Source organism: Crocodylus porosus, unplaced genomic scaffold, assembly GCF_001723895.1.
Source record: "Crocodylus porosus isolate Cpor-Errol unplaced genomic scaffold, CroPor_comp1, whole genome shotgun sequence".
NCBI classification, from domain to species: domain Eukaryota; kingdom Metazoa; phylum Chordata; order Crocodylia; family Crocodylidae; genus Crocodylus; species Crocodylus porosus.
In genome coordinates, this window is record NW_017728934.1 from 7589507 (window position 1) to 7603246 (window position 13740).

The 13740-nt window shown below is 49.5% G+C and overlaps 1 long non-coding RNA gene across 1 annotated transcript in view; it reads left to right on the forward strand.

Annotated features, from left to right (window-relative positions):
- The first annotated feature begins 2728 nt into the window (after positions 1-2728).
- Positions 2729-13740, forward strand: part of LOC109317642 — a 12003-nt gene continuing 991 nt past the window's right edge. Inside the window, exons 1-2 of the long non-coding RNA XR_002103085.1 lie at positions 2729-2927; positions 13121-13125. This is a non-coding gene — a long non-coding RNA (uncharacterized LOC109317642). The remainder of the gene's footprint in view (positions 2928-13120; positions 13126-13740) is intronic.

Genomic DNA, 13740 nt, shown 5'->3' on the forward strand with positions numbered 1-13740 from the left:
AAGGCTTCAGGCGGGCAGCAGGCACATGGCAGCACCCGCTTCGCACCCTTGCTCGGTTCCACTCTGGAAAAGGGCGCTGGCCTGGCACGTGGAAATCTTCCCACCCCGTCTCCCAGAAGCGTCCTGGAGCCCAAAGGGAAAAGCAGTGGCCACTTGGGGTCGCAGTTGCCTCTCGAGGACTCCTCCTCCCCGCCGATGGAAGGGCAAGAACGCCGTCCCTCCCTCCCGCCCTTCTCCCTGGCTCCAGCCCCTCATCAGGGCCTTTGCTGAGCGAGGGCTGCGGGGCCAGGCGCTTCCTTCCCTTCTTCACCCCGCAGCCAGCTTAGCTCCTTCCTACCCAGCCCAATAGTGGCAGAGTAAGAGTTATTGGAGCCCCAGGAAAACAGAAAATTGAAGGCCGCCCAGCAGGCGAGGGGAGGTTGCTCTGCCCCTGCCCGGGGGCTGTGCCTGGGCCCGCCGGCTAGCCAGGGGGCACAAGCACCTCCGAGATGAAGGTGGCCCCTGCCGTGGCCTGGCCCAGCGCCTCTTCTCCGTGCGGTGCATGTCGTACAGCCAGGGCTGTGGTCCCCGGCGCTGCAGGCTGGGGCTGGGGCCAGGGCCGGCCTGGGGGGAGGCACAGGCTCCACGCCACCCCCACCTGGCCACCCCCCTTCGCCAAGCTTGATGGGGTGGGACTGGCCCGCCCCGCCCCGGCCTGTTCTAACAGTGCTGGAGCCAGTGGCCGCCTGCAAGCGGCAGGTAGCCAAGCTGCCCACGGGGCCTCCTGGCCGCAAACCACCTGGGGAAGCTGCCTCTGCCCACAAGAAGCCCCACATCCACCCCTGGCCCTGGCCCTGGCCCAGCCAGAAAGGAGGAGGCCTGGCCCCAGATGCCTGCAGCCAGGATGCCCGCATGGGCTGTGCTTCCCCTGGCACCCCACGGGGCCCTAACTGGCAGAGGCCCCTGGGCCTGCGCCCCGTGGGTTGGTGCGTTAATCTGCCCCGGTCCTGTCCCAAAGGTGCCTGTGTGCTCGAAAGCTTGCAGAAAAAGATCGTTTTTTTGTTTTGCGATTTCCCAGTTGGTCTAATGAGAGGTATCATCTCTGAACCAAGAGTTTTAGAGTTTTGCATTGGTTTTTGTCTCAGACCAGCAGAGCTACCAAATACATCACAGGACTGGAGGCGTACTGTTCACTCGGGATGGGCAGGGGCAGGGTGGGCTGTGTGGCGGGTCCCGGGGTCCTGCCCACTCGGGGAGAAGGGAAGGGAGCAGGCCCGCAGGCGAAGCCAGCCTTGCAAGTGTGCAGGGGCGCTCAGACCATGGCTCTGGCTAGTCCCATGCCCGCCCCACACCAGTGCCGCTGAGAGGGGAGGGGACGGCTCCTGCTCTGAGCATCCCCACTGTGGCCTGGGGGCCAGGGCAGCACAGACCCCTGGGCTCTGTCTGCCTCCAGCCGTGAGAAATGTGCAGAGCGCCCTGCGCTCCCAGGCAATGGGAGTTTGGGCCACGCGGGGATTGACAAGGCCACCGGGCAATGGGAAGGCCCTGGCACTGGGTGACCAGGGGCTGTGGTGCCCTCCTGGGGGTGACTGATCTTCGTGTCAGGTCCTCCGTCCATTCCCCTCCAGTCACCCCCAACTCCACCCCTTACTATTTATCACTGGTGGTGAGGAGGGCCCCTTCCCCCAGAGGGAACAATCAATGAGCTGTGTTCCCGCTGGAGATGACACTCCTTGCAGAATGGCCCCCTGGCAGCTCCCCCTTGATGGCAGGGCACTGAAGGTGGTGGGGTCAATTGCCTCCAACTCAGTCCTGCCAAAGGACTAATGCAGAGCACAGCCTTGGCCAGCTGCTCCACATCTGGCTGCAAACCCTGAACTTCCAAGGAGGGTCTGGGCAAGGAGCCGTGCAAAGGGGTGGCAGGGCAGAGAGGGGCGAAGGGGGGAGTGTCCAACACCACACACCCGGTCAGACCACATGCATCAAATCTGGACCCATGTGCCAAGCCCAAGGCCATGCATCAGATCTGGAACTGCACATGACGTCAGATCTGGTGCGTTTAAAACGAGCCCTGATCATCTGGGGTGCAGCAGCCCATGGGGTGGCAACACAGCTGCTTCTAGTTGCCACTCCCTGCCCCAGTCACCCCCACTTCATTTACACTATTATGTGGGCACCTCACAAGCCCAAACATTTATTATTGGGGAAACAGTAGCAACATTAATTGTTGTGGGCTCTGAGAGTCATGGCAATTAATGCTGTCACCACTTCCCATCCATTAAATTTTCAAATCTGTGGAGACCCCACAGGGTGGCTGACTTGGCTTCATGAGCTGGATGTGGTCCATTGGCCAGGGGCTGAGCAACCCTGAGTTAGGCTGTAAGGTGCATCTCTCCCCTGCCTTCTGCCTGTCTTCAAACACAGGTAACTGCCTTTCTCAGCCCAGATCTGTGGCTCTCAACCTTTTTACACACAATATGCCCCCTCATTACACTCAAGACACCCCTGGAAAATGCCAGCTCATAGTTTTCACTCATATTTTGACTAGAGAAAACAGAGCCGTTCTTTGACACCTGGATTCCTGTTTGAAATCTCAGGGCTTGTTTTGTGCCTCACATAGGTGTGATCTGTAACAGTGCTAAGGATCTCGTCACCTTCTGATTGAGAATTGCTGGTCAAGATCAACCCAATACCAAAGCTCCTTTGCACCCCAAGACCCCCACTGCCCTGGCCCAGCAACTTTGCCCCTGTGACCCCCTTGCAGTCCCAGGATGACTTCTGCTAAACATCCGCTGTCCGTGTTCAGCTCCCCCAGGTGGAGGCGAGCCGCATGGCTGGACACGGCACACCGCCACCTGCCCGGCCCAAGGCAAGACACAGAGCCCCCAGGGTCTGGATCCCTTCAGAGCAGGACATGTTTGGAGGGCTTGGGAGCAGACAGCAGGTGAGTGGCTGTGAGGCGCTGGCAGAGATGGATCTGTTGCCATCAGCTGTCTTATCTGGGCACGTTGTGGTCCCTGTCCTATACTCCCCTGTGCCCTGAGCTGGCTGAATAGCCTGAAATGCTTGCACTAAAAGACAGAAGAGTCCGTGGCTGCTCAAGAGCCCTGAGAGGCCAAGCTAGGACTCCTCTGCTTGCAGCATCTGGGCATCTCCCAGCACTTGAACCTGCTGGGTGGCTTTGGCTGTGTTTTATAGATGGAGAAACTGCAACAAAGCTGTGGGAAGGACTTATGTGAGAACAACCAGGGAGTGAATGGCAGGGCCAGGGATGAAGCCTGGCAGTTTTGTTCCCCAGGCATGTGCTGGGAGCAGGAGACGCATGTGGCCTTGGACCAGCACCTAGGATGTAACATGCCCCAGGTCCCCGCTTCTGACAGGCTGCATTGAAGAGGGCCTGACGTGAGCCCTTCTGGGCATCACAGGACAGAGCCTGAGGTGCCCGCCAGGGCCCTGGGAGTCAGGGGGCTTCTGCAGATGATGTGGAGGATGGCAGGGGCTCCCCAGCACCCTGGGATTCCCAAAGTGGGATGAAGAAACCCCCCTTTATTCAGCTGCCACGTTGCTGTGTTCAGGGCACTGTGCTGTATTCTCTTGCAGGACATCACCACTTTTGCTGAGCATGAGCGGGGCTGCAATGTGTATAAAGAGCACCTCTAAAAAAATAATCTCCTGGCAAAAGATCTGCAAGACAAGGAGGCCACCCTACTTAAGCAGAAACCAAATCTGGAAGTCTTACATCAGCTCCAAGATATGATGAGGATGGTAAGACCATGCCTGCCCCCCACCCTTTTGCTGTGCATCTGAGGGCTTGCTGTTGGCCTGGGTGAGTGTTAACCATGTGTGTCAGGCCGTATGTCTGTCTGGTGGATTTGGTTCACATGTGAGCATGTGGGTGGGATTGTGGCTTGCACATGTGCCCTGGGAATGAGTGTGTGTACACAGATGTGTCTGTTGGGCAGCGTGTGCACTGGTGACAAGTGCATGCATGTGCATATGGTGTCAGCGGTAATTGTGTGTGTGAGCCTGTGGGGGTAGCCAGTGTGTGTACATGCACATGTGCTCTGGGGGCTGGCCTGTGCATGTCTTTGTGTCGGGGTGATGTGGTGCAGTCCATTTATCCATGGGACTTTGTCCCAGGCAGCCACTCACTACTCCCTGCCCTGGCGTTGCCTTTGCTCTCTCCTCCATCCCACAGAAGTTGTGGCTGGCCGGGGACATCAAGAGTTGCCATCACCAAATTATCCTGTTTCAGGAGACAATAACGAGGAGGAAGCCATGGTAAGAGATACAGGAGTGAGACAAGGGGCTGCCCCGAATCAGGTCTGTGTGGTCCTGGGCAGGACTGTCACCCACTCACAAGGGTCCAGGGCGGGGCTCGGTGGGGCTGGCTCTGACAGCAGGGAGATGAGTGGCTTTGAGCTTTGAGTCTCTTCTTGCCAGGGATACTTCTGCGCTCCCCCTCTGTGGCGTCTCACATCTTGCCCTCGTCCTGGGCACCTCTCTTCTCACAGGCTCCCTTGAGCCTTTCCTTTACTCTGCAGCCCTGGCAGGGGCCTCCCTGGTCTCCTCCCTTCAGGGGACTTTCATCCCCTGCAGGTCTGCACAGCTTCACAGCCCCCACTGCAGCCCCTGGTGGATTCAGGGAGCCGGGCTGCTTGGAGAAATACATTTATCTCACACTGTCCACTACTGCCCTCCCCCTTTCCAGTCCCCTCCCTCCTGACACCCCCTGGGGATTTCTCCTGCTCCAGGCTGACCGCTCTGTACCAGCCCGGGAACAAGATGGCACCAATCCAGACGCTGGAAAAGTTCCCAGAGCTGGACAGCCCCTGCAGATGGTACCTGGACTGAGAAGGGGAAAACACAAACTTCAACATTAAAAGTCTTTATATGGATAGAGTTGAAGCTCCTGATGAAATTCCCTAAGTAGAGGTTCATGTGATTAGTGACAACAAAGGACTCCATCTCCCACCTGCTCATAGCGTAACATAGTCTAAGATAACTGGGTATAGCTCCTTGGTTGGGATCTGAATGTCATTGTGCTCCTCTTCCCTTTCATGCAGACACATGGAGGCAAAAGTAAAGAGTGTATGTGCCAGGAGATACATCCCATCAACTCTCTCTCCTGGGCAATAGAAAACATCTTACCACGAAGGAAGAAAGTTTCCACACCCTGCTTGCTGTCAGACACCTTGGAGGTAAACAGATTGCTCCAACCTTGTTTGAGCCTAATCTGCATAAAATGAACTTTTCCACCCAGGGGAACCTATAATATCTTTCTATTCTCTTGTGCAATATGAAGTTTCATTTCTACCTGGGAGAAATGTTACAATTTGTGCATTCTCCTTTGCCTAAGAAAGGGTATATGAGCCCAAAAGCTTAAAGTTAATACTTTTTTCTTCAACTATTTAGTCTAATAAAAGATACCTCCTCTCCCAAGAATTCTGAATACCTGTAGACCAAGAGCGGCTAAAACCTGTATGCCCGGAAAAACGTGTGTGTGAAATTCTTAGGGTTGTTCTCGGGGTTTTTGAGGCCCAGTTCATGCCCCATGTACACCCCTGTGTTCAGAGCGCCTGCCTGTGGCGGAGACTCAGGCACATGTATGTATTTCTTTGGAAGTGAGAGCCATTTGCTTCCTCCCTCATTGATTTAATTGCATGAGGGGAGACATAGCTGGGAAGTTCACAGGATTGAGGTGTTATTACAGCCTCGCGTTATGATACGGTGATACCACCTTCTGCAACCCCCTTGGTCCCATGTTCATTCTCTGTGTTATAATGAAAAAGTCTTTTCTCCCCTTAACTCCCACTTTTGTGGGCAAGTTTGAAGAACAGTTTTATGTGAGCCAGAAATCGGCCTCTGGAAGGAAACAGGCCATGGAAACACAGGTCAAGTGACATGAAGGTGAGAGCTTGGGTTAAATGTTTGTGGGGAGGGGGCAGGCAGCCGTGGCTAGTACACGAGCTGTGGCCTATGTTGTAAAAAATCAGCAAAACACTCATGGGGAGAGAAAGGAGACAACAGGCTGCTTGTCCTTGACAAGCAGAAGGAGACCTCTAACTATGCACAGTCCCTGACTTCCAGGTATGGGGTCTCCACAACCTCCCCAGATTTGCTGTTTCACCCTAACAGTAACACCATGAAGCAAGGTGAAAGCAGCAAAGATGTGGACTGCCAGTGTAGGGCAAGGCTTGGCAGAACTGCAGGGCAGAGGGGTCATGGGGGTCCTACCCATTGGCTGCTGGTCAATGTTTGTGGCTCAGCCTTCACCTGAACTAGTGTCCTATAGAGAGAGGAGGAAGGGGAGAAAGAGGGAAAGAATTAGCAAGATGGACTCTGGGAGAGGATTAATTATTTTTACAGAAAATTATGGGGAAGTGAATTGTATGCCCTGTGTGTGGTTAAGTGGCAACAAGGTCACTCTCCAAAGGCTGATCCTCTCAGTGTAACATGAATGTATGTGTGTGCGTGCTTCTAGTTGTGGGCATCAACCGGCTCTTCTGACATATTGAGTGCTTTCTCCCTAATTTGCTTGGCTACTTTTTTTGCTGAAGGAGCTTAAGCATGAATTTCATGAAGTTAAAAAATACCAAAGTTCTTGAAAGCCTGTTAAAAACAAGGCGTTTCCAGGCACATTCTTATTTTTTTTCAAACAACCGTGTTCTTGAAAGCATCTTCACAATGGAAGTTGGGATCTGAACTTTGCACAGTAACTCTGGCTTAAGGAAACTCTTTGGGATATTGCTAGTCTGAAACACTATTCCTGAGGTTTGAGAGAGGGAGTTTGCTCTTCTGAGGATGCAGGTTAATGATCTCAGTCAATAGAGAAAGAAACACATAAGAAATGATTTATTCATGCCTAGGGCAATAGGGATGGGGTGGGGAACTATTCCAAAAGGTTCCTCAAGCAACCCTCCTGAGGAGAGTGATAGGCATGAAGGGGGCACCCCCTGTTCAGAGTGCACCCTCCTGAGGAGAGTGATAGGCATGAAGGGGGCACCCCCTGTTCAGAGTGCAACACAGCCCAAGACAGCTGGGTATGGTGCCTTTGCCAACTGAAATCTAATTATTTTTGTTTCCTATTTCTTCCATGTGGACATACAGAGGCAAAAGCAAAGGCAAGTGTGTGAAATTCATGGTGTTGTGCTGGGGGCTTCTGAGGCTGAGCCCAGGCTTCACACACACCCAGTTCTTCAGAGACCCTGGCCAGGGAGATAATCCTAGCACAAGAGCCCAGCCTTCATCCTGCTCCTCTGTTCGTCATCATTGCTATCATGGTGCAAAAGTCTTTCTTCTCTTACTTCCACGTGTAGATTGGCTCTTACCTGGAGGAATGAGGGCGTAAGTAGCACCAAGAACATTGTGACTAAGTTTGAAGACTCATGTTCTTTGAGACAAACAATTGCTCCCCCTCACAAGAGTCTTTGCCCCTGGAAGGAAACGTGCTGTGATGACACAGCTCAGGCAGTAGGAAGTTAAGAGTCTGGGTATCTATGGAGAGTGGCAGGTAGCAGGGGCAGAAATGCATGGAGGCAGGAACTTGTGATCCACCATTTGTTCATCAGCAGAGAGAAGAGAGAAAGATGTGTGTGTCCCTGAGAAGCAGGTGGACAGCAAACTATGGAGATACTTGGCTCCCAGGGGTGGGGTCTTCACAACCTCTACAGACCTACTACCCTGCCCTGACACCACAAAGAAAAGCAAAGGCAGCAAGGTCCAGAATGGCAGTGTAGGTAGGAGAAGTATAGGCAGAGCTGCAGAGCAGGGGGTTCATGGTAGGTTCCCACCCCAGGGTATCAGACCACAGCCAATTCCTTGTCTGGACCTGTCAGCTGGACAGGTACCCTAGAGAGAACCAAGGGAAGGAAAATTAGGAAGAGTAAAACTTGGAGGAAACATAAAATCTTTACAGAGAATTAAGAGCATGTGAGCCCTATGCCTTGGTAAGTAGTGGCTGCCTTTTTGGGGACACTGATGATTGATCCTCTCTCAATGTGACGGAAAAGTATTTGCCTGACTCATTGTCAGTATTATTCTACTCTTTCTTATCTAGTGAATGCAGTCTGCTCCATGCTGCTTGCCGAGTGAATTTTAATATGAACTCCCTTAATCTCAAGGTGGCATTTTTGAGAGTCTCTTGGGATCATGGCATTTCCAAGCTTGTTAAAGACTTCCCGGGTTTTTTTGGATAACAACATTGTCCTTGAAAGGATCATCACAGTGGAGCTGGGAGCTGTGCTCACCACATTGACATTATGGTAAGAGAGCTCCTTGGCCTCAGAAATATTTGAAGAAAGAAGATTGAAGAAAAAGGGAATTTTCTCTTCTGGGGATGCAGATTAATTATCTCAGTCATTTTGAATGCCTGGGGCATAAAGGATTGCTAGGAGAACATGTGCAAATGGTCCTAATGAAATTTCAAGGTTGTAGTCTTGTGTGATAGGGGACAGACGGGGACTCTGCAGAAGAGTCCCTCTTCAGGGTAACACAACCCCAGACAACTGAGCATGACCCCTTGCTGAATACAAGATGAAAGTGGTGGTTCCTTTTCCTTCCAGGTGGACATACAGAGGCAGAAGCAAAGGTCAGTGTATGAAATGCACGGTGTTGTGCCTGGGGTTTCTGAGATGCAGCTCATGTGCCATGCATACCCCTGTGTTCAGAGCCTCTGCCCATACAGGAGAATCCTAGGCACATGAGCCCAGCCGTCCATGTGTTCCTCTGGAGGTAGGAGGTCACTGCTTCTTCTCTTCATGATTTCATTATGTGATGTGAGATGTGCCTGGACAGGGCAGGGGATTGAGAGTGATATTACAGCCTTGTGCTATGATACTGTGATATAGCCTTTTGCAGAATGCTCTGGCCTCATATTCTCCATCCACATTTCACTTCTTCAGTCCTACTATTGTGGGCAGGCTTGAACAGCAGTTTTCTGAGGGTCAAAAACCCACCTCTGTCTAGAAGAGCTTTTGCCCTGGAAGGAAATGTGCTGTGGAAACACAGGTCAGGGATCATGGAGGTGAGACCTGGTGTCACAGATCCCACTGCTTTTGAGGGAGAATCTCTTCCTCAAGAATCCCCAAAAAGAAGCCTTATTCCATCTCCTTCTCTCCAAGGGCCCCCGCAGCCACCCCTGGAGTAGATCCCAAGGGGCAAGCCTCTGGCTTTGAGACCCTGGATCTTCTTTATCTCTGGTTTCCCCAGCACTCTGTCGCCCCCCCCCCCCATGCCCCAGAGAGCTCCTTCTTGGCTCAGCTGCCAGCATGGGGGATGTTTTCTTTAAAGGGGGTGTCATAGTGTTGACATTGCAGACAAGACAGAAGACAGCTTTTCTCTAAATAAGCAGTCTAGCCATTTTTATTGTGCTGGTGTAGTTCCCTCTGCCCTCCTTGGATATTACTTTACCCTGTACCCTATTCCAAACATACTCCCTATAATCAATAAAGTTCTCCTATGTGCATAGCGTGGGAGACAAATTGGGAGAGGGTCTAGATTATGCCTGGGGGTCCCCTTGGTTCAGCTGACTAAGGAAGACCTTGATTTGTGCTTCATACTAAGGGAAGCACCCCAAGTTCTTGCAGTGGGTCAAGTACCCTGAAGAACTACTAGGCCTGTGTTTCCCAGGGGGCACAGGGCTAAGATCAGTCCAGACCCTGGGTGGTGGTGGCGGCATTACCCCCAGCTTTGCAGGTGTGCTCCAGGAAGGGGCTTGGCTGGATGTGAGGCACCCCCAGGGGAACACTTAGAGCCTAGAAGGTGGCCGGGCGCAGTGAGTCGGGTGGCCCAGCGCAGGAGCTCCTGCCTGCCATGGGAGAACCTGCCTGCCCCTGGCCTGCCCCTGGCCTGCCACAGGAGCTTCCACCATCTCTCTGGATAATACAGGTTCAACACTGACAGAAATCCTTTATATTATTTTGGACTGGTAAGGTAGGTGAAATGGCAGGTTTAGCATTGTTAATGTGGTTATTTTAAGCAGGATGTAGAAGATCACCAGGAAAGCATAATCAATGGTGTCTGCAATTTCAATATTGTCTCAGTGTTCAGAGATTTTTCTAAATTAACTGCTAAAATAGCCTGTGCTGAGGTCAATATGGCATTTTTACATGTATTTCAGCGGATCTGTATGAGGCTCTAAAAGAACAGAGTCCAAGAAACTGCAGGTGATACTCCCTGACATTGTGAGGGCACATGAGCAGCATGGTTATGGACTCTCTGCTCCTCACACCGGTCACAGGGAAGTCACTCTGTCCAAGGAGCAACTTTTGAAGAACTTTCTTCCAGATCTATTGCCTGCCCCAAGGCCTCCCTCCTGCCTGGGTCAATAGCAAAAGGCAGGAATGGGAACAAGGACTTTTTAAATCGTTTAACATATATTCATATGAATTTCTAAAAAAAAAAATTCCTTCTCCTTTCATTACAAAATTTTGATCAATTTTATAGTTTTATCTAATCCTTGGGTACAGAGAAAAAATCCCCTGGTCATCTTCATTCTCTAATGATAAAGTCTCTAAGATACCTTCCTTTTTCTTGCTAATTACTGAATATTTGTGAAAAATCCCTTCATATTTCAACCCTTCATGCAAGGCACCAGCTATTACTATTAAATCTCGCATTTTACCATGTTCTGTTTCGCTGCCAATGGTTATAATAAAAATATCAAAACATGCTCAGAGTTGGGAGTTTTTCTGTGGCAAATTCATTGCCCTGAGTTATTACCTGGCTGGCTGTCCCCTAGCCATTAGCCACCAGTCACCAACCCCAGCTCATCTGCCCATTTTTACTCATGTAACAGAGTAAACCTGGCAAATTACCAGACATGACGGGTGAATTTGACCACAGTGGATTTCAAACATCTATGCGTGATAATGGCTCTTGCAGGCAGTAGTTTTCCTTCAAAACCAGCCTCAAATCAAGGAGTCCATGGCTGCCCACCCTCTGTCACATCAGCAGTCATGGGCCATGGAGCACTGCAGGGACCACTAGAGTGGGGATGTCTACTCATGACCCAACTGGGAGGATTGGTTTGGAGGCACTCTTACTGGGCGGGCAGGGACATGGGGGTGATGGGCTTGAGGTGGGGGTGGGTTGCAAGATGGGTTGCAGGGAACAGAATGAAGGAGTTGGTATCTAACAGCACAACCAGTATATCTCAAGCAAGGAAAGCTGTGGAGCAATAAAAATAGAAGTATATATGGACAGGATAAAGATACCCAAGGCTGCAGCTGATTTATTGGCATACTGTGATGCTCATATCGGAGAAGATCCCCTTATTATGCCAGTGCTTGCATCTGAAAATCCCTTTAGGGAGAAGAAACTTTTTGTATCATCCTTTGATTCTATTTGCAATTAAAAATGACCCTTAAGAAAATACAGTACTGATGGTCTAATGCTTTTAGCATTAGACTTCTCCTGAGTTATCAATAATCAAACTGACAGTTGTGATATTTTTAGAAGTACTGTGCATTTTTATGATAAATGAGTTGATTATGTGAAAATTTTAAAGCAGTCTTTATCTTCCTGTCCAATGCGCAAGTTTTACAATTTCAGTTCTTAATAAAGATTTCTTTGGTTTCAAGGAGAACCAAATCCAGTCATCAAATTGTAGACAGCTTTCCTGCCAGCCATCTTTTTCTAAGACCAAAACGAGTCATACAGACTCTTGAACTGTTTTGAAAGCAGTTTTTAAATTCTCATTTTCTTAAAAGATTAACTTAATTTATCTTTACACATTTGTATCTAAAGACCACCTTTAAAATGACTTTCCTGTTTAAAAATAATGCTAACTATTGCTATAGGGCTTAGAATGATCGGTCTGATAAAGTATGTAGTGTTTATAAAAGCAAGTATTTAGTGAATACTGTAGTAAATATGACTAGAAAACAAACTTGGTGGAATAAAACAACTTTTTCTTTTACTGAACAAAATAAGCACAATAAACCTTGTACAAAAAAACAAAAAACTACCACAGAGTCTTCTGGGTCCATTGCTTCCCCCTTAGATGTATGGACCATGGCTCTCTGCTGGGTGTCCAACAGGGGCAGAGCATCTTGTATGTCTTTTTTTCCACCTTTCTCTGCAACGTCTGATGCCAGACACTCACTACTAGGGTCAAGAGACAGAGTTTCATAGTGTCATAGTTGTTAGGGGCTGGAAGGGACCTTACAGACCATCAGGTCCAGCCCCCCTGCACTTGGGCAGGAAAGACCACTGGACAAGTTGATCCAGTCTAGCAATTTCTATGCTCCTGTTCCCCTGTAGTCAGAGCTTGAACTGGCTCCCACAGCTTTTGCATGCATGCCCAGCTGCTTCTTCATCCACCCACCCCCCCAGCCCAGTAAGAGTACCTCCAAACCAATCCTCCCAGTTGGGTCATGAGTAGACATCCCCACTCTAGTGGTCCCTGCAGTGCTCCATGGCTCATAACTGCTGATGTGACAGAGGGTGGGCAGCCATGGACTCCTTGATTTGAGGCTGGTTTTGAAGGAAAACTACTGCCTGCAAGAGCCATTATCACGCATAGATGTTTGAAATCCACTGTGGTCAAATTCACCCGTCATGTCTGGTAATTTGCCAGGTTTACCCTGTTACATGAATAAAAATGGACTTGTTCTAGAGTGACTAGATCTATATTAAATAGGTATCACAGCCAGGAGCCTGCCCCTCGTTGGGGCTTGCTGTCCCTCAGCTGCCAATGGACAGTTGCAGGACACTGCCTAACTTTCATCTCCGACTTTCCAAAAGCCACCTATCAATCACTGGCCTCTCCCAGTGGCTGTGGGATCATGGATGTAGGGTGGCCATCATAGAGGACAGTCCAGTTGTCCTCTGTCCTCTATTGATACGAAACCAGACACCTTTATGTCCTCTATTTTTCTCTTGAAACACACCTACTACCATGGTTTTTAATCTTTTTAGACTCAAGGCACCCCTTCTTAGAGAAACATATGCCTCATAAAATACCAGCTCTTCATTTTTGCTTGAATTTTTTACCACAGAAAAAGCCTAAACCTAAACCTAACTCTAACATGAACTACACTAAGGGTGTGTCTACACATTCATTAATGTGCCGTAGTTACTGCACATTTCCTTTACTACTTGCTTAATGATGTACTGACTAAATGCACAGTAACTAGAGTTACTGTGCAGTAGTGCTGGCGAACACCTTTTTTGTGACACTACTGCGTAGTAGCTTAATAATACTGCACAGTAATGTATTAGCACTGTTAGTGTTGTGATGTGCTACTGCGCAGTGTTATTAGGCTACTGTGCATTAAGTATCTCATATAGACGCACCCTAAATGAAGCTTAACCTTAATCCTAATGGTAACCCTAAGCCTAAACCTAACCCTAACCACAATAAATTAAACTTCACTATACAATAAAGGAATTACTATTTTGACTATCACTGAATACTAATAAAACTAATTACTAATAATAATTACTAACAACTAACTCATAGCAATATAAATACATTAAAAGATAATAAAAGAACAAAAGGGGCACATAATAATAATCAATATCAACAATACTATAAACAAAACCAACAGCAATAGTAATACAGAAGACCGCCCCAGCTTGATTTCTGAAATAAGCAGTGTTGGTGCCTGCCTTTAGAAGAGGGCTTTGGGCTGACTGGGCAAAGGCACTGGAGACATGAGCCAAGTGCCTGAATCCCAGAGAGGGGCATGATTTCAGGAACACAACCCATCCTTGAGTCTCCTTATGAGGTTTTTTTTTTTTTTTTTTTTTCTGTTT